This window comes from Antechinus flavipes, chromosome 2, assembly GCF_016432865.1.
Source record: "Antechinus flavipes isolate AdamAnt ecotype Samford, QLD, Australia chromosome 2, AdamAnt_v2, whole genome shotgun sequence".
Lineage (NCBI taxonomy): Eukaryota > Metazoa > Chordata > Mammalia > Dasyuromorphia > Dasyuridae > Antechinus > Antechinus flavipes.
In genome coordinates, this window is record NC_067399.1 from 325,073,108 (window position 1) to 325,092,683 (window position 19,576).

General features: G+C 36.0%; 1 protein-coding gene across 5 annotated transcripts in view; it reads left to right on the forward strand.

The window, feature by feature from the left end:
• The first annotated feature begins 2,871 nt into the window (after positions 1 to 2,871).
• The window catches only part of FBXO34 (F-box protein 34), a 49,455-nt gene continuing 32,750 nt past the window's right edge, over positions 2,872 to 19,576 (forward strand). For all 5 annotated transcript variants that reach the window (XR_007950658.1, XR_007950657.1, XR_007950659.1 and 2 more), the window contains exon 1: positions 2,872 to 3,509. The gene's annotated coding sequence lies outside the window, so the exon portion shown is untranslated. The remainder of the gene's footprint in view (positions 3,510 to 19,576) is intronic.

Consider the following 19,576-nt stretch of genomic DNA (forward strand, 5'->3'; position numbering starts at 1 on the left):
CATAAATAATTTCAAAATAAATATTCAAATTTACTATAAAAGACATATGAAGAAATTGTTGAGGTTGAGAAGGGGGTTCCAAAAGTTTGGGGTCCCAGACCAGTGTCATGAGATATCTCAAATGAATTTGCAGGTTTGAACCCATCTCCTAGTCAAGGGGCAAAGCTTTTATTGCAATAGTAATGCCATTACAAAAGTGGGCTTGAATTTCAAGGCAATTCAGCAGTGAAATAGAAGCAAGGAGATACATTTACACAGCTTTCAATCATAGATATACTAATTCTATGGCTCATAGGTAGGAAGGAATGACTTCCAAAAGGAGTGGTTCTGGGTTGACCAGATTATTACTGACAAAGGTTACCAGTCAGCAGTGAACCTGAGGAGTGGTCTTATTCATCGTCCCAGGAGTTTGATCTGTGGGACTATCCTGAGGTCAGAAGCTATCTGACTGAAGAGTGGTTAGAATAAGATTGGGCATGGGAGTTTCCTAAGGCAGAAAATCTGGAATCACTGACTTATTGCCAGAACAGAAGCCCCCCTAAAAATCAGGGGACCACAAAATCATATTACATCAAAACTATCTGTTTCCAGAGAAATAACTCAGAAATATGAAGAGAATAATTTTACATATATGTACTTATGTCTAATGGTAGTCATAGGGGGGAAGAAGGGAAAATATACATAATTGTTTATTTGAAAGGAATAACAAGTTGTTCATGATAGATTTGCAGTTTCATGAACAATCATCTTTTTTATTGTACTGGGTTATGGAAATGCTTGTTTTATAACAAATTTTAAAAAGTGAAAAAAACTGGGAGACAATATTATTAATGGGATCAGGAAAGACCTCATAGAATGTTAAGTCTTGAAGGTGATAAAGAAGTAGACTATAGGGATGCTGGATAACTTGTATAAAAGTAGGAGATGGAATAGTGAATTTAGGGATCTGCAAGCAGGTCAATTTGGCTAAAAGGTGTTGTATGTGAATGGAAATAGCTTGAAATAAGTCTGAGAAAGCTAATTGGATCTAGATTGAGAAGGGCTTAAAATGCTAAAATAAGTCTATCCTAGAGACAAGAGACTGAAACAAGGTGAAAATTATTTACTAGGTGATTCCATCAGACTTAGTAACTGAGGTCAAGTATTTTGGCTGCTTCAAGATGGATGGATTGAAGAAGAGGGGGACTGGAAACGTAGTGACTAATTAAGAGATTATTATTGGTGAGACTGAGTGCCTAAAAACTGGTCTGGTGAATGGAAAGAAGACAATGAAAGTTAAAGGTGTTTAGAGAATCCAAATAAAAAGTGTTTTAGAGATAAGAGCTAATAAGATATGGCAACAGATTAGATAGGAAAAAGGGAGCGTCCAGAGTGGAGGATTCAAATTGGGGTGCCTTTATCATCAAGTTGGGGAAGTTTGGAGTGATACAATTTAAAAGAGGAGATAATAAGTTCAATTTTGGTCAATTAGTTCCATTCTCCTTACATGGACTAAATATTCCAAGCAAAATAGATTAATAGTTTTTCTTTAACTCATCTTGCCTTCTGAATTCCTGCAGACCTGGTGTATGTAAAATATATATAAGTATGGGTGTATATGGCTGTGTGTGCACATCCCAATAGAAATCTTTATTCAAGGTTTAGATCAGGTGCCAACTTTTTTATGGAGTCCTGCTGGTTATTTTAGTCGAAAATGTTGCTTTCATATATAGCACTTTATTCAGACCTCTCCTTTGTTCTGACCACATCCTACCTCAGATCAAGCTTTCAATATATGGATCTTATACATTTCTCTGTGCAAGTAGATTGTGAGCTTCTTGAGAGCAAGGATTGTGTCATTCATATATATGTATATATATATATATATTTTTTTTTTACTAGTGCTTTAAACAATTGTCTCTATCAATTCCACTGACTTAACACCTTGTAAGAATTTAACATGTCTGAATTCAATTAATCAACATTTCTTAAATTGCATACTACAAAGCTAAAAGAGTTGGTGTCTCTGCTCTCCAAGGATTTGTAATCTAGAAGGGAGAGAGAAGAGATATATATAATATAGTACAGATAATACAAATAGAATACCAATTAGAATGTTTGGTTCAGTTTCCTCAGTAATGAAAAAAAACAAGGAGGTTGGACTAAGTGATCTCTAAAGTCCACAAAATTGTAAAAACAAATAAAAATACTATGGGATCTAATGAGAAACACATTCTAACTTAATGATGGGAATAGGGAAGTTCAGCAGAGGTGGTTTTTTCGAAGGGGTTGTCATTTGAATTGGATCTTGAAAGAATAATCTATAAGTCGGTGGTGGTGGGGAATTCTAGATCAAAAGTTTTGTTTGTTTTTAAGACCATATCTGATATTTTATCAGTAAAGGTCTCCATCTTTAGAAGGTCTCCATCAACGCAAATGCTTTACAACCTGGTCTTAGAGCCTTGGACTGTTGGGAGGACCATGAAGTTAAATGCCTCACTCAAAGTCGGTGTCAGTAGATGCCTACAGGAGGTCGGTGGGTGGATGTTGCTGGTATTCCCCAGTAACCCGGCTCCCTAGTGAGGAGTGTTAGAAATATATGTACCCACAACCAATTGATATCACAATAACAGCATCTATAAAGTGCTTTAACTTTAAATGTTTGCAAGCAGCTTTCCAAATATTATCTCATTTGATATTCACAACAATCTTATAAAGAAAATGCTGTTATCCCCATTTTGCAGATGAGAAAAATGAGACACAGGGAAGTTAAATGACTTTGCTTTGAATCATGCACCTAATGTCTGGCAGGATTTGAATTAAGGTTTTCCAGACACCGAGTGAGTGCAGGAACAGTTTTGCATAGCACCTAGGAGCTTGAAACATGTTTTATTGACTAGTATCATCTGGTATTAAGACTTTTGTAATTTTTTTTCTTTTTTGGTGAGAGGCTTCAAAGAGCCACCACTGCTGATCAACCCCCAAATCCTGTAGTCATTTTTGGATGGCATGGGAAATAGCAACAAAAATATTTCTTCCTCTCCCCCTCCTCCACCTAGGCAGTCCCAGATTCAAGCTGGATAAAAATGATACCGTAACGTCTGATAGAAGTTCCCTTCTGCACAAGTTTTGCATCTGCTTTCTTCTATCTTTGGGGAGAGAAGCCCTATCCCTGGGGAATGGCGTGGCCCGAGTTAAAACAAGAAACCAAACTTTTTCACGTTTTCCCCTCTCAGGTTCCCCGTGTCCTGGAAGCTCTCAACACCTGAAAGGGAACCCCGGCAGGGGGCGCCATGGTTCCTCCCGCTCCTAAGCCACGCCCCCTTCCAGGCGATTGGCCCGGCGCATGACGCCACGGGATTTTAGCCAAACAACTGGGTTTCGGGGGCGAGCGTCGGGCTTTTCCTAGCTGTGCTGGGCGCTCGCTCCCAGTGGCGTCCGGATGGGGGGGAGGGGGAGAGGGAGAGGCCTTCGGACGCTGCTGTCTCCGCTGCCACCGCCACCTACTTCCCGGTTTCTGCCACCTCTAGGTAAAGGAGGAAGGTCACTGAGTCATGGGGGCCGCGGTTAGAGGGAATGTGCGCGGGTCCGAGGTACCCTTTCCGGGAGCGCTCTTCCCGCCTCCACCTTCTTCGGGGCTGGGCGGGGAGGAGGAGGAAGTGACCGGCCACCCGCCCTTTCTCCTTACCCCGGGCGGGACCCCCCCTTGCTTGTGACCTCTCTTCTCCCCGGGCCGCGCGCGCAGCCGCTTCTGGGGAAGTGCTTGCGACCCCCGCGGTCGTGACCATGAACGTGTGGGGGAGGGGTGGAATTTGGCTCCGCGACTGAGGGTGGGGGGAGATGAGGGAGTCCGAGACCCGTGTTAGGCCGAAGAACAGGGGCTGCCCTGCAGGGTTCGGACGTGTTTGTAGAGAGTATGTAGGGCCCTTCTTTGTGGGGGAAGGTCTTCAGGTGTCTAGCCGGGAGCACACCGAAGTCAGGGTCCCGGCCTCCCAATTTAGCGTGCCAATGGACTAGCCTTTCCAGATCTGGGGAGAGGGAGGTGAGCTGGCGATTGTCCTTGCCATCTTTCCTCTGTCGCTTCTATAACCTTCCCAAGAGTCTGTGATTACGGTTTCCCCCTTTCTCCTCTCCTCTCTCGGTTTACCTGAGCCCAGGTTTCTTAGGATTTTTGACTTCCGACGGCTTTGTAGTATTAAGTATGTATGTGTGTGTCTGTGACATCACAGGGTTCCAGGAGATAGATTGTGATGTCTTTGCAGGCCCCAGGTGAGATAAGGATCCCTTTAATAAAGGGGAATGCGATCCCTTGTGAGCCTTGAATTGCACCGGATTTGAATCAGAAGTGTTGGCTGAAAATTAATTTCTCCCCAAGGTGGCTCTAGAAAGCAGACGTCACCGTTAACTTTTCCATGCAGAAAATTTAAATTTCCTTTAAAGCAAAGGTTATATTGAACAGCGTATTGCATTGGTTGCTACTTTCTTGACTGGGCTTGTCATTGCTACAAAAATTGTTAGACTGCGTGGAGTTGCTAGGCGGAAAATCGGAAGTACAAATCCTTGTCTGGGAACTGGACTTAACAGTGCTTGAATGTGAAGAATTGTTAAGAGAAATAATTGAGGTCCTGGCTATCCAATTTGCTTTTAAATGTTCTTTGTTTCCGTGTAGAGGTCATTGCCATTTAACATTTATTAAATGCTTATCTGCAATATGATACAAGTACTAAATTAGCCCCTGTATCCTATGTTATTCTTAGGAGATGTGGCAAGTTGCTGATAATTAAATTGTAGGTAATTGAGGAATAAGATAGAGAGCCCTAACCACTTGGAGGGGAAGAGTTTGAAGTGTCTTTAGACACTTTTTTGCTTTCATAGGGGCTGACATCTATGATGAGGTAATTTAGCTGAATTTTCAGAAAAAGTGAAGAGGTATAGGTGACTTTGAAAAAGAAATGTTACTGACTTTGCATTTGGTGGTAGAAACAATTGAAGTTAATTGTATTAGCTAAATGATATAATTGGATTATTTTAGAACTTACCTGAATTGTTATCCTTGCCTTTCTTAATTTGGATAATTGAGATTTTTTTATACAAATAATCTCTGGAACAAGCCTTTTCTTGCTTTATATGCATGCTCCTGGAGCTTCCTCTTTGAACTACAAACTGTAATGGTAATGATCCTGGTTTATAATGCTTTAAAATACGAAGGTTCAAAATTTTAAAAATGTGTGTTTTTATCTATGCACTTTTTTTATTTATTAAAGCTTTCTAAATAGATTTGGAAACTAGAATAGTCAGTCATTTACATTTGGAACACCTCCATGTTCATAGCTCTTCCCACACCATTATCTTTAATCAATTCAGAATATTTTAAAAAATAGATGTCTTAACTCAATGTATTTTAGAAAGAATACTTTTAGAAAGAATTTTAGAAAATTCTTTGACTATACATTTTAGGTCCTGTTTCTAGTTTCTTAAATAATCCTGACTTTTTATAAGCTTTTGGGAGTTTAATCCTTTTCTTGTTTTCTATTTAATTTACCTTTTGTAATTGACTGTAACATGTAAAAGGTAATGGATTCTTTGCTCTCAAAGAAGATATTTGCTATCCTTGATGTGCTTCATAAACAAAAACTATTTACCTTTTTTGTTAATTAAAAAAAAGGGAAGAAATGTGATATTACCTTAAATAAAGATAGTCTTTGTTTATATCCTTAAAAGAAGATAGGTTGTTATATTCCAGTTAAATGGGGTATTTGATGTGATAAGAAAATCATAAACATGTTCTATCAAATGATGCTTATGTTTGACATTCTAAAATTTAGAGTCAATCAAGGGCCTGGGGGCCTGGGAATTCTACATAAAAGTAAAGATGAATGAAAATAGAGGCCAGAATGTCTGTGCATCCCAATAAACAGTGTAATCATTGTTTTTTTAAAGATTGCAAGTATGAAAATGTCTTGCAGGTGCTACCACCTGCTCTCTTTTGTGGAAAATAAGGAGAGATGCATCTTATTTGTTTGTGTAGCATATTTAAATCTTGTTACTCAGTTGTGTCCAAGTCTTCATGACTCCATTTGGGGATTTCTTGGCAAAGATTATACGGTAGTTTGCCATTGCCTTCGTCAGCTCATTTTATAGATGAGGAACCTTGAGACAAACAGGATTAAGTGACTTACATAGGGTCAAACAGTTAGTGTTTGGGGCTATTGAGTCTTCCTGACTCCAAGCCTTATGCTCTGTCCATTGCATCACCCATCTGTTCATGTTTAAATATGGGCCTGTGTATACATTAGCTTGTTATTTAATGATATTCAAATGTAAAATGAAAAAAGGGGGAACTAATCGTCATTTGCATATCATCTTTGTTAATATTGTCAAATGTTTACTGTCGTTTTAGTTATTAGTAGTCACTCAAAAATAGTTGTTAGAAAGCTAGTTAATGTAAAAGGAATATAAAATGGTCTACTATGATGTGATGAAGGTACAGTGATTCTAAAGGGAATGTGATTCAGATATACTAAAAGTAAGCTTGCATATTTTTGTAACAAGATAAATGTAGAGCCACTTTTAACAACTCATCTCTTCTAGAACATTTTATTTTCCAGTCTATTTCTGCCTTTCACAGTATATTCCACCTACACGATGCAGTTTTGGGTCTATTGCACAGATTTTAGTTCCGTATAAATGGAACAAAATGCTTTGTATCAATTGAAATGGCAAATTTCGCTGCTTATATTTTTTCCATTTTGATGTAGGTAGAGCATTGCAGGTATAACTTCAAAACTGGTAATCCAATGCTGGTTAATGGTAATCGGTCATATTTTTGGAAAATAAAGCTTAATAAGCAGCTTGGAAAATGTATGTGATATTTTAGTATACTTTCAGAGGACTGTGGGATATCAAGAGTTAGGTCTTAAAATTGTTCATCAGCATTTTGGAAAGTAAATCAGAATATTTAAATTTTATGTGGTTACTACCTCCCACCCCCTTCTCTGTGCCCCCCTCACTCCCCCCCTCGTGTGTGTGTGTGTGTGTGTGTGTGTGTGTGTGTGTGTGTGTGTGTGTGTGTGTGGCAGTTGGAAGTTAAGTGACTCGCCCAAGATCATTCAGCTAGGAAATGTTATGTGATCGAGATCAAATTTGAACTCGGGTCCTCCTGACTTCAGGGCCAGTGCTCTATCCACTGCCTCATCTAGTTGCCCCTCATGTTTTGCTGAGTTTGTTTTGATTCTGTGAAGAGGAGTTGGAAGTGAGAGTCAAGGTGGATCAGAAGTGGAGATCTAGACAAATTGGTTAAGGTCAGAGAGGATAAGAAATCCGTGTTGGGACATCTTGAGAACTGAACTAATCACCTTCTGAAGCAAATGTTCCTCATATTTTCATACTTAGATCTATACCTGATTTTAGAATCATGCCTCTGTTAGAAGAAGTGAGGAAGAGGAGGTGAAGGCTGCTAAGAGCTGTGCTGTCGTTGATACTGTTCCTCCATCTTTCCTTATAATTTTCAGTAATCTTCGAGGAAAAATTCTTTTTAAACAAGAGCACAGTAGAATAACTCTTGGAATCAGGGTCAAAAGATATGGTTTCAAACTCCTCTCTGCAACTTAGTTCTGATGTAATTGTTGCAGTTCCCTCATCTATAAAGGGATTGAAACGGGGTACCTTTGAAGCGACTTTTTAGCTTTAATTCTGTGATCCTATTGGCTTTATCCTAGAATGTAAGCTATAATATAGATCCTTTTCTCCTTGATATTTATGGGAAGTGACTCAGATGTATAAATGCCTTTATTATTTTTTTATTATAGCTTTTTATTTACAAGTTATAGGCATAGGTAATTTTACAGCGTTGACAATTGCCAAACCTTTGTTCCAATTTTTCTCCTCCTTCCCCCCATCCCCTCCTCCCTGATAGCAGGTTGACCACTACATGTTAAGTATGTTAAAGCACATATGTCCTAACAGTTATTTTGCTGTACAAAAAGAATCGGAGTTTGAAATAGTGTACTATTAGCCTGTGAAGGAAATCAAAAATGCAGGTGGACAAAAATAGAGGGATTGGGAATTCTATGTAATGGTTCATAGTCATCTCCCAGAGTTCTTTCGCTGGGTGTAGCTGGTTCAGTTCATTCATGCTCTATTGGAACTGATTTGGTTCATCTCATTACTGAAGATGAATGCCTTTATTATTATTATTTTTTTTAGCATCTTAAAACCCTTATCTTCAAATGTATTCAGTTCAGTAAATATTAACTTCTGTTATGTGTGAGGGCACTTACAAGGTACTGTGAATACAAAGATGAAAAATGGCATTGATCTTGCTCCCAAGAAATTGTTGACCAGTCTCCTGTACCTATAAAACTTTGTGGTAGCTTATTTCTCCCACTGGTTTTGGTCTGGATAACTGATTTAATTTGTAAAAGAAAAACTTATTCTTATCTATTGTGCTTAATCTTACCCTTTGTGATCAAGTGCAGCCAAGCCCCAAATCCTCTTCCATGGGATCTTGAAGGCAGTTTGTGTATCTCAAAGCCTTTACTCTTCTAGTTTAAATATCGTATAGCATGATTTCAGGGCCTTCTTTACTTTTGTTACCTTCTTCTGGAAACTCTCCAGACGTGTTCTTCTAAAGATGTGGTGCCCAGAATGGTATCACATGTGATCTGACTCCAGGAAAGTACATAGCAGAAATATCACCTCTCTGGGATGTTCTCTTGCATTTGCTTTTTCTCAATTTCATAAGAATAAGAAGAAGAATGATAAAAATGCCTTCCAACACAAACAACAGAAGAGACTTCATGGAAAATGCTTTGCACCATATTTAGCTTTTTAGGTATATAATTCACATTTATGGGTATACCATTCTGCTATTTATATGCATTCTCCATTAAACTTTTTGTTCTTTTTAATCTGTTTTTGAAAGTTAATTGGAGACATCCATGTTTGCAAATGCATCCTTTGTTTTACATCTGCAACCCATCTCTCTCAAATGCTAGGAGACATGCTTCATAAGGCTTTTTCGATTGTATTTGGTCATTACCTAGATCAGTTTTTCACTATTATTTTCTTTTATGATGTTATGGTCAATAGAAGTGGTTCTGGGTACTGTTTGTTTCACTCTGTATCGGTTCCTTCATACAGAATAATTGTTCAACTTTTCTCTAGTTTATAGGCACTCACTCTGTTTCTAGTCCTTTGTTACAGCAAAAAATACTATTAAATACTTTTTTGTTCATATGACTCTTTTCTGTCTGTAATTGACCTCTTTGGAGTATTAAGTCTAGCAGTTGTATCATGAGTCAAAGGAATATGTAAAGTTTAGAGACTTTACATCTCCATCAACAGTACATTGGTGTACCAGTTCTATAAGTCCTGCAACAGTTGTCATTTTCCATTGAAAAATTATCCGTGCATATGTTTTGAAAATAAAAAACTTTAAAAATTTAATAAAAAAAATAAGGAAACACTGAAAGGAAAAGGAAAAAAAATGCAGGTGCTAGTAGCTTAGGGACAATATTTTGAAAATAATTATTTTCCAAAATTCTCCAGGGAGGAAAAGAGAGGGCATGGAGTACCTGACCCAGTGAGGAAGGGGGGAAAAAAAGAAGTTGGTGACAGAAAGACTGTGGACTCTGATTTTGGATATGTTTTCTTTATCCTTCAAATGAAGATCAATTGGCAGCCAAAACCACAATTCTGTTTTCCTTCCCCCAGTCTGACATTAACTATGAAACTTAGTCCAATAAACTTTATTAACAAAAATAACAATAAAGCAACTTCTGAAATATTATTAAATGCAAAAAACATGTCATCTTTGCCATCTGTTCAAATTTGCATTTTTATAACTTGTCTTTTTTTAAAATAAAGCTTTTTATTTATTTGTTTACAAAGCATATACCTGGGTAATTTTTGCAACATTGATCCTTGCAAAACCTTTTCCACATTTTCCCCTTCTTCCCCTAGCTGGCAGGTAGTCCAATTCATATTAAATATATTGAAATACATGTTAAATCCAATATGTGTATACATATTTATACAGTTATCTTACTGCAGAAGAAAAATCAGATCAAGAAGGAAGGAAAAGAAAAACTGAGAAAGAAAACAAAATGCAAGCAAATAACAATAGAGTGAGAATAAAGATTTTTATTTTCAAAACATGCATAGTTTTCAGCATTCATCCTTGCAAAACCTTGTGTTCCAAATTTTTTTCTCTCCACTCCCTCCCCTAGATAGCAAGTTTAATTTAGTAGAAGTCAAACATGTGCAATTCTTCTATATATATTTCCATAATTATGCTGCATAAGAAAAATCAGATCAAAAAAGGGAAAAAATGAGTAAACAAAATACAAGTAAACAACAACAGAAAAGGTGAAAATACTATAATGTGATCCACACTCAGTCCCCACAGCCCTCTCTCTAGGTGCAGATGGCTCTCTCCATCATCATTGGAACTGGCCTGAATTATCTCATTGTTGAAAAGAGCCACATCCATCAGAATTGATCAGCATGTAATTTTGTTGCTGTATACAATGTTCTATTTGTTCTCACTTTATTTAATATCAGTTCATGGAAGTCTTTCTAGGCTTTTCTGAAATCATTCTGCTGATGTTTCTTATGGAACAATAATATTCCATTATTTTCATATACCATAAATTTAATCAGCCACTCTCCAATTGAGGGGCATCTACTCAGTTTCCAGTTCCTTGTCACTACAAAATAGGCTGCCACAAACAACTTGTTTTTTTTCTTTTTTAAAAACATTTTTATTACAGCTTTTTATTTACAAGATATATGCATGGGTAATCTTTCGGCATTGACCCTTGCAAAATCTTCAGTTCCAACTTTTCCCCTTCTTCCCCCTTCCCCCCTCCCCTAGATGGCAGGTAGATCAATACATGTTAAATATGTTAAAGTATGTGTTAACCACAATATATGTATACATACCCATACAGTTACTTTGCTGCACAAGAAAAATTGGACTTGGAAATATAAGGTTAAAAATAACCTGATAAGGAAATCAAAAATGCAAGTGAACAAAAACAGAATGAGTAGAAATGCTATGTTGTGGTTCACACTCATTTCCCATAGTTCTTTCGCTAGGTGTAGCTGGTTCTCTTCACTATTGAACAGATGGAACTAATTTGGTTCATCTCATTGCTGAGGATGGCCGGGTCCATCAGAATTGATCATCATATAGTATTGCTGTTGAAGTATATAATGATCTCCTGGCCCTGCTCATTTCACTCAGCATCAGTTCATGTAAGTCTCTCCAGGCCTTTCTGAAATCATCCTGCTGGTAATTTCTTACAGAACAATAATATTCTATAACATTCGTATGCCACAATTTATTCAGCCATTCTCCAATCGATGGACATCCATTCAATTTCCACTTTCTAGCTACTACAAAAATATTTTGGCACATACAGGTTCATTTCCCTTCTTTAAGATCTCTTTGTGATATAAGCCCGGTAGTAACACTGCTGGATCAAAGGATTTATCACAGTTTGATAACTTTTTGAGCATCGTTCCAAATTGCTCTCCAGAATACTTGGATGTATTCACAATTCCACCAACAATGTATCAGTGTACCAGTTTCCCCACATCCTCTCCAACATTCAGCATTATATTTTCCTGTCATCTTAACCAATCTGACAAGTGTGGAGTGGTATCTCAGAGTTGTCTTAATTTGCATTTCTTCTGAATAATAATGATTTAGAGCAGAAACTAGAAATAGTTTCCATTTCTTCATCCAAAAATTATCTGTTCATATCCTTTGACTTTTTATCAATTGGAGAATGGCTTGATTTCTTATAAATTAGAGTCAATTCTCTGTTTTGGAAATGAGGCCTTTATCAGAATCTTTTGACTGTAAAAAATGTTTTCCCAGTTTATTGCTTCCCTTCTAATCTTGTCTGCATTAGTTTTGTTGTTACAAAAACTTTTAAATTTGATATAATCAAAATTTTCTTTTTTGTGGTCAATAATGATTTTTAGTTCTTCTTTGGTCACAAATTCCTTCCTCCTCCACAGATCTGAGAGGTAAACTATAATATGTTCTTCTAATTTATCTATAATCTCATTCTTTATGCCTAAATCATGAACCCATTTTGATCTTATCTTGGTGTACAGTGTTAAGTGTGGGTCAATGCCTAGTTTCGGTCATACTGATTTCTAATTTTCTCAGCAGTTTTTGTCAGTGAATTCTTATCCCAAAAGCTGGGATCTTTGGGTTTGTCAAACACTAGATTATTATAGTTATTGACTGTTTTATCCTGTGAACCTAACCTATTCCACTGATCAACTAGTCTATTTCTTAGCCAATACCAAATGGTTTTGGTGACCACTGCTTTATAATATAGTTTTAGATCTGGTACAGCTAGGCCACCTTCATTTGATTTTTTTTTTTTTTTAAATTACTTCTCTTGAAAATCTCGCTTGACCTTTTGTGCTTGCTTTGACCTTCCAATTTTGTTGTTTTTTCTAGGTCATTAAAACAGTTTTTTGGGAGTCTGATTGGTATAGCATTAAATAAAGAGATTAGTTTAGGGAGTATTGTCATCTTTATTATGTTCGCTTGACCTGCCCAAAAGCACTTAAAAATAGTGTATAATAGCTTTATATCATTCATCATAAACAATTCCCAGAGGTGGCCAAGACACTATTAGCCTTGGATGTGTCCTCTTGGAAGGTTCAAGAGCAGAAGTTTCAAATGTGTTTGTTTTATGGTCAGAAAGTCATTGGAGTCTCATTCTTTTCCCCCTTTGGGGGACAAGGAAAAAACATGAGTCATAGAGAAGAGAAAGTAAAGGAAATGAAAGATAAATAACTCCCTAGAGACATAATGATAAAGCAAATGGTCCCTTTATCTTAGTCTAGGAAAACCCATACCTTGGGGATAAGGAATTTTACTTGAGGTTTGGCTTGTTTTAGTATTAATTGTCTGTTTAATGTTTACTTCATATACAAATTTAAGGAAGCTTTTTGATCTCATTGAAATGACCAGGAGCTTGCCAGATCTATTAAGCTGTGAACTCCACTTGGAGAAATTCTTGGTTGGAATTAGTTTTGAAATGTTTTAATGATTCAAGCTTAATTTCACAGATTTTGATATTCTTGTGAATGTCGAAAAGTCATTGGAATTAAGTAGCAATTATTAAATCTGAATAGTTTAAAATTTGGATTTATATGGGATTTGTTAAATTAAGTGGGGACAATCATTATTTCAAAGCATAGTTGATCTCTGCTGTGGATGGTAATTGCTAATGTCACACTTATGTCTGTGAGCACAGAAATGATTACTAGGTTTTTTTTTTTTTAATGATTCCAAATTTTTTAATTGAAAGTTTTTATTTTCAAAATATATGCATGGGTAATTTTTCAACATTAGTATTTGCAAAACCTTGTGTTCCAAAATTTCCCCTTTCCTCCACCCCCTCCCCTAGATGGCAAGTAATCCAATATGTTAAACATGTTAAAAGAAATGTTAAATCAAAAATATTCTACATAGTTATACAATTATCTTACTGCACAAGAAAAATTAGATCAAAAAGGGGGAAAAAATGAGAAAGAAAACAAAATGCAAGCAAACGACAAAAAGTGAAAATGCTATGTTGTGGTCCACATGTAGTTCCCACAGTCCTCTGGGTATAGATAGCTCTTTCCTTCACAAGATCATTGGAGCTGGCCTGGATCATCTCATTGTTGGAAAGAGCTATGTCCAGCAGAATTGATCATGGTATAATCTTGTGCTGTGTATAGCAATCTCCTGGTTCTCCTCATTTCACTTAGCATCAGTTCATATAAGTCTCTCCAGGCCTTTCTGAAATGCTGCTGCTGCTGACTGTTTCTTATAGAACAATAATATTCCATAACATTCATATACCATAACTTATTCAGCCATTCTCCAGCTGATAAGCATCCACTCTTAACTACTAGTTTTTTAATGCAACAAGTATAGAATGCAAATATTGAGAAATATATGTATATTTGACATTACTAATTTTTAGATGCATAAAGCTGGATTATATCAGTAATAAATTTTGTGTTAGTGTCTCACATCCATGAGACTTGTGCATTGTTTATAATTTTCTTACCTGTGGATTTTGAAATTACATAGAAGTATTGTTGATTTAAAAAATTTAAAGAATGATACATATTGTGTGATGCATTTATACTATTAGGATTAACTCCCCTTGATATGAATGCTGTGATTTATGAATTTTAAACAGTAATTAATAGAGACTGAAATCACATCTCTTACAGGAAACTCGTCTGCTTTGGTAAATAGAAGATTAATAGATCCTTTGTTGTCTCCCTCATTATATAGTAAGCTCTCTGAGGGCAAGGAATGTCTTTTGACTCTTTTTTTATTTCTCCTTCCCCTTCCTTCTCACCCCCCATCTTAGGACTATGCTTGGCATGCACATTTAATGTTGAACTAAGGATAATTCAGCAGAGTTGGAAATGCTGTCATAATGCATAGTTTGAAAACTGAAATTCTACAAATATGAGGAATAATACTTTAAAATATAAAATAGGTTATTTAAATTGTATTTAAATAATATCATTGGAAATTGTTAAAGAATCTTCAGTACTGAATTCTTGTACTTTGTACTGCAAATGAATTTTTGTTATGTGGAGAATGAGACAAAAGGACAGATTGGATTTGATTAGTGGTTTCCTTGTGTCCAAAGTGGACGTTTCGCAGATTAAAGAGACTGCCTTATTAGATGGTGTAGGGGCACCTCCGGGAACCGTGGACAAAGACAAAGTACTGGTTCTGGAGTCAGGAAGACCTGAATTCAAATTTAGCCTCACTCTGTAATCACTTAACTTCTGCTTGCCTTATTTTCCTCATAGCACTTGCACCTCAGGGTTGTGAGGATAAAATGAGAATATTTGTAAAAATCATCATAATGGCTAGCATTACTTTACATTTAACTCAATCCTCACCACAACCCTGTGTGATAAGTGCTGTTTATTATCTCATTTTACTGATGAGGAAACTAAGGCATAGAGAGTTTCCCGTGACTTGGTTAGAGTCATACAACTAGTAAGCACAAGGTTCCTGAGTCCCAAGTGCAAGGAGACAAATTTGACTTCATAGGTCTTGCTGTGAATTGCTTGAGTTACTGTATCATGACTCTGAATTGGTGTACCTTTTATTGTTCATTCATTTCCAGTTGTGTCCCCTATTTAGAATTTTCTTGGCAAGAATACTAGGAGTAGTTGATACATTGTTGGTGAAGTTGTGAATGGATCCAACCATCCTAGAACAACTTGGAACTATATTCAAGTTATCAAATTGTGTATACCCTTTGATCCAGAAGTGTTTCTACTAGGCTTATATCCCAAAGAGATATTAAAGAAGGGAAAGGGACCTGTATGTGCAAAAATGTTTGTGGCAGCCCTTTTCATAGTGGCTAGAAACTGGAAATTGAATGGCTGCCCATCAATTGGAGAATAATTAGGTAAATTGTGGTATATAAATGTTATGAAATATTATTTTTCTATAAGAAATTATCAACAGGATGAATACAGAGAGGCTTGGAGATACATACATGAACTGATGCTGCGTGAAATGAGCAGAACCAGGAGATCATTATACACTTCAACAACAATACTATATGATGATCAGTTCTGATGGATATGCTCTCTTCAACAATGAGAGGATCCAAATCAGTTCCAATTGATCTGTAATGAATAGAACCAGCTACACCCAGAGAAAGAACCCTGGGAAATGAGTATGGCCCACAATATAACATTTTCACTCTTTATGTTATTGTTTGCTTGCATTTTTGTTTTTTCTTCTCAGGTTATCTTTTTTCTAAATCCGAGCTTTCTTGTGCAACAAGATAACTGTGTGTAAATATGTATACATATATTGTAGTTAACATATACTTTAACATATTTAACATGTATGGGAACTACCTGCTGTCTAAGGGAGGGAGTAGAGAGAAGGAGGGGAAAAGTTGAAACAAGTTTTTGCAAGGGTCAATGTTGGAAAATTACCCATACATATGTTTTATATATAAAAAGCTATAATTAAAAAAAAAAAAAAAAACACCTCATTTTACAGATGAGGAACTGAGACAGAGTTGAATGACTTGCCCAGGGTCACACAGCTATTAAGTATATGAAGCCATATTTGAACTTGAGAAGATGAGTCTTTCTAATTCCAGATCTGGTGTTCTTTCTTAAGGAGTCCGGTATACTTTACTGAATAGAATAATAGGAGAGGTAAAAGAGCTAGACTAGGTAATTCCTTTCTAAGATTTTGTGTTCCAAATTTTTTCTCCTTCCTTCTCTCTGTCTGTAAGACAGCAGTCTGACATAGGTTGTACACATACAATACTTTTTAAACATTTTCATAAAAAAATATTATCATGTTGTGCAAGAAAAGAACTAGACCAAAAGGGAAAAAAAACCACTAGAAAGAAAAAGCAAACAGACACAAGAAGGTGAAAACACCAGAATTCAGTCTCCATAGTTTCCTACTTTTGAATGGCAGTTTCCATCCCAAGTCTATTGGAATTGTCTTGGATCACCAAATTGCTGAGAAGAGCTAAATTTGTCATAGTTGATCATCATGTAATCTTGCTGTTACACTGTACAAAGGTCTCCTGGAAACCCATAGCATTTTCAAAGTTTGTAATAGAGAATGAAGAGACGGGTAGGTCAAATCTTAAAATTATTTCTGTTTTGGGAAAGCAGATGTAAAAAAGGTTCAGAGGTAGGATAACAGGAGTTTCTTACCTGCAACTCATTAATTTGTGAATAGATTTCAGGTGCTCTGTTAATTTGGAAGGGGAAAGAAGTTATAGTAACTTTTAATTGAAATTTAGCTTTTTTATTTATTTATAAACATGATTCTATGAAATTGTTCATAGGTCTAATCCTATTTTTTACTAGAAGATTCTCTGACACAAAAATGATGCACAAGCCAACAGAAGGTAAATACAGGAGCCTTTGTTACAAAACTTAAAACTCAGATTGAGCCAAAATTATCAAGGAAAAGTAAGGAAGACCAGGGCTGCTTTTGTCATTTTTAGCTGTATTGTGAAATTAACTACAGCTGTAAAGGGGCAGGACCTTTGCTTGATGGGGCAATACCTGTTGAGGAAAACAGGAAAAGTTGTTACAGTCTTGTTTTCCTTGCACTTCCCTCAGTCCATTCATGGGAGAATGACTTTTGTCCTGGAAATAACAAAAATAGCCAATGGGGAGTTGGTAAGTCTGAAAGTGAGAGTGTACCTCATTTTCTTTGAGGTTACCTGAACCAGATAAAAAACTTTCTTTGGTAGGTGTGGTGTAGACACTTTTAATAAAAAAAACTTCCTTTGGTGGGTGTGATGTAGACACTTTTAATGTTTTAAAGTTCCTGAAAAAGAGAGAGTTGTTGGCACAAGATTGGAGGACAGATGTTTTTCTCTCTCTCTCTCTCTTTTTTTTTTTTTTTTTTAAAGAGAGCCATTTGAGTCTGAATTTGATTTCTGTAAACATTTTACAGTGAATCATTAGAGTTGACATCTAGAAAGGAAAGCAGTGATCAAAACACCTGCATATCTGCTTCAAGAAAACAGCTAAGCTAGACTTATCTAAGTTCCTTTTTTTTTTTTTTTTTTTTTTAAACCATAGATTATTTACCAAGGTTTCAGCAGACTTTTGATAAAAGTATAAAGGAGAAGCTCAATAGACAGGACTTAAACAATAATATAATTAGATGGGTTCAGAACTTGTTATACAGCCTGAATTGAGATTCTGTATTATAATAATAGCTAGTATAAATATTGCCACTGTATTTTGAAACAATTTACATTTGTTAAAACACTTGATCTTTGCAACTCTGTGAGGTAGGCTTTTGTGTATGAGGAAACAGAAGCACAGAGAGATTGTAGGTTACAAGACCTACTAGCTCTCTGAGATAGGATTCACACTGAGGACTAACTAACTTTTCAATAGCTGTGCTCTATTCATTGTTCCATTATAATGAAGTACCCTAAAAACCTGAATTTGTCTTCTTAAAAAAATGTTGATTTTTTTTTTAATAACACCTTTATTTTCCAATATAGCCATCCTTTGTTAACAAATGAAAAGAGGAATATGACATCTCAATAGTACAGATAAGATAGTACATTTGTCATTTCTGATTTTTACATTCAGGTCAAGTACCCTTCAAAGAAGAAGATGTATTTTATTATCTTTTTGGGTCCAGACTTGATTTTTATAAATATTCAGTTTCAGATGTTTTACAAGTTTAGGATGCACCAGCAGTATACTTTTGATAGCAAAAGTTTGGCCTATATTAAAAGAAGCAGCTTCCAGGAACATGGAGTCTATAGTTTCTTTGTATTCTTGCGCTAGTTAGTCCATATCTAGAGAATTAAGTTTTGGAGTCATAGTCAATGAAGGTAATGAAATATATTTATAAACTGTAGGGCAAACAGCATGGTAAAGTGCCTTGAATCTGTCTTGACTTGAGGACCCATTCATTGAAGAATTAAAAATGTTTAACTGGGAGAAGAAATAATTATCTTTGTGAATTTGACTGTCAGTGTAATATTTAAAAAAATTAGACTTTATCCTTGGCTCTGAATGATGATCTTGCCCCTCCTAAAATCTTTCTTTTCCTTAGGATAACTGCCCCTTTTCCCTTTATTCATCTTAGCCTTCTTCCTTATCTTATTCCTTACTATGTAACAGAAATGTCCTGCAGATTTAATTCCAGTAAGATAAAATTAAAGCTCACTTATTAAAGTGTGTGTTGTGTGTGTGTGTGTTATATCTATATCTATCTATCTATCTATCTATCTATCTATATATATATATATATATATAGAGAGAGAGAGAGAGAGAGAGAGAGAGAGAGAGAGAGAGATAATCACACATTTATATCTATGATTCCTTCTTTCCTTAAGCCCCCAGAACCAGCTCTTTGAGGTTAGAAACTTATATATTTGTTTTATATCCCCAATATCTGAAAGGCAAGTTCTGTCTCTTTGACACATACTTAACCCCACTGGACTAATCCTTTAATCTTTTAGTTCCCTGAGCAATTTATAGCTGCTCTAAAAAAACAAAACAAAACAAAACAAAAAAAAACAGTAATACATTAGCGTGACTTTCTTTTCATAAATCCCTCATCTCCACCATTGAATATTTTCATTTTATATCATCTTAGCTTTGTTTATTGCATTGGATGTATCAACAAAAAGAGAGAATATGGTGTGATGGATACTGAACTTGTGTCAGAGTCAAGAAGTTATAGATTTGAACCCTGCTTCTGACATATAACTTGACCCTGCTCCAGTCACCTCTTAGTGTACAAAACAACCTTTTAAGATTAGATTGCAGAAAAGATACTGACCTGGAGCTTGTTCTTTGTTCTTCTGGCAGTCATTCCATTCCTCCCCTTTTTTTGGCTAACATATTTCCAAAATCAACATTATAATTTTTCTGTATATTCATATATACTTATTCTGTGTCTTAAATTCATACCTTGGTTTTTGTTCCCAGGATCTTTGGTTTTTAAAACGAAGTTTCATCATAAAAGGAGTGCTTCTTGTTCTTGTGATCATTCTTTTCACTAGCCAGTTGC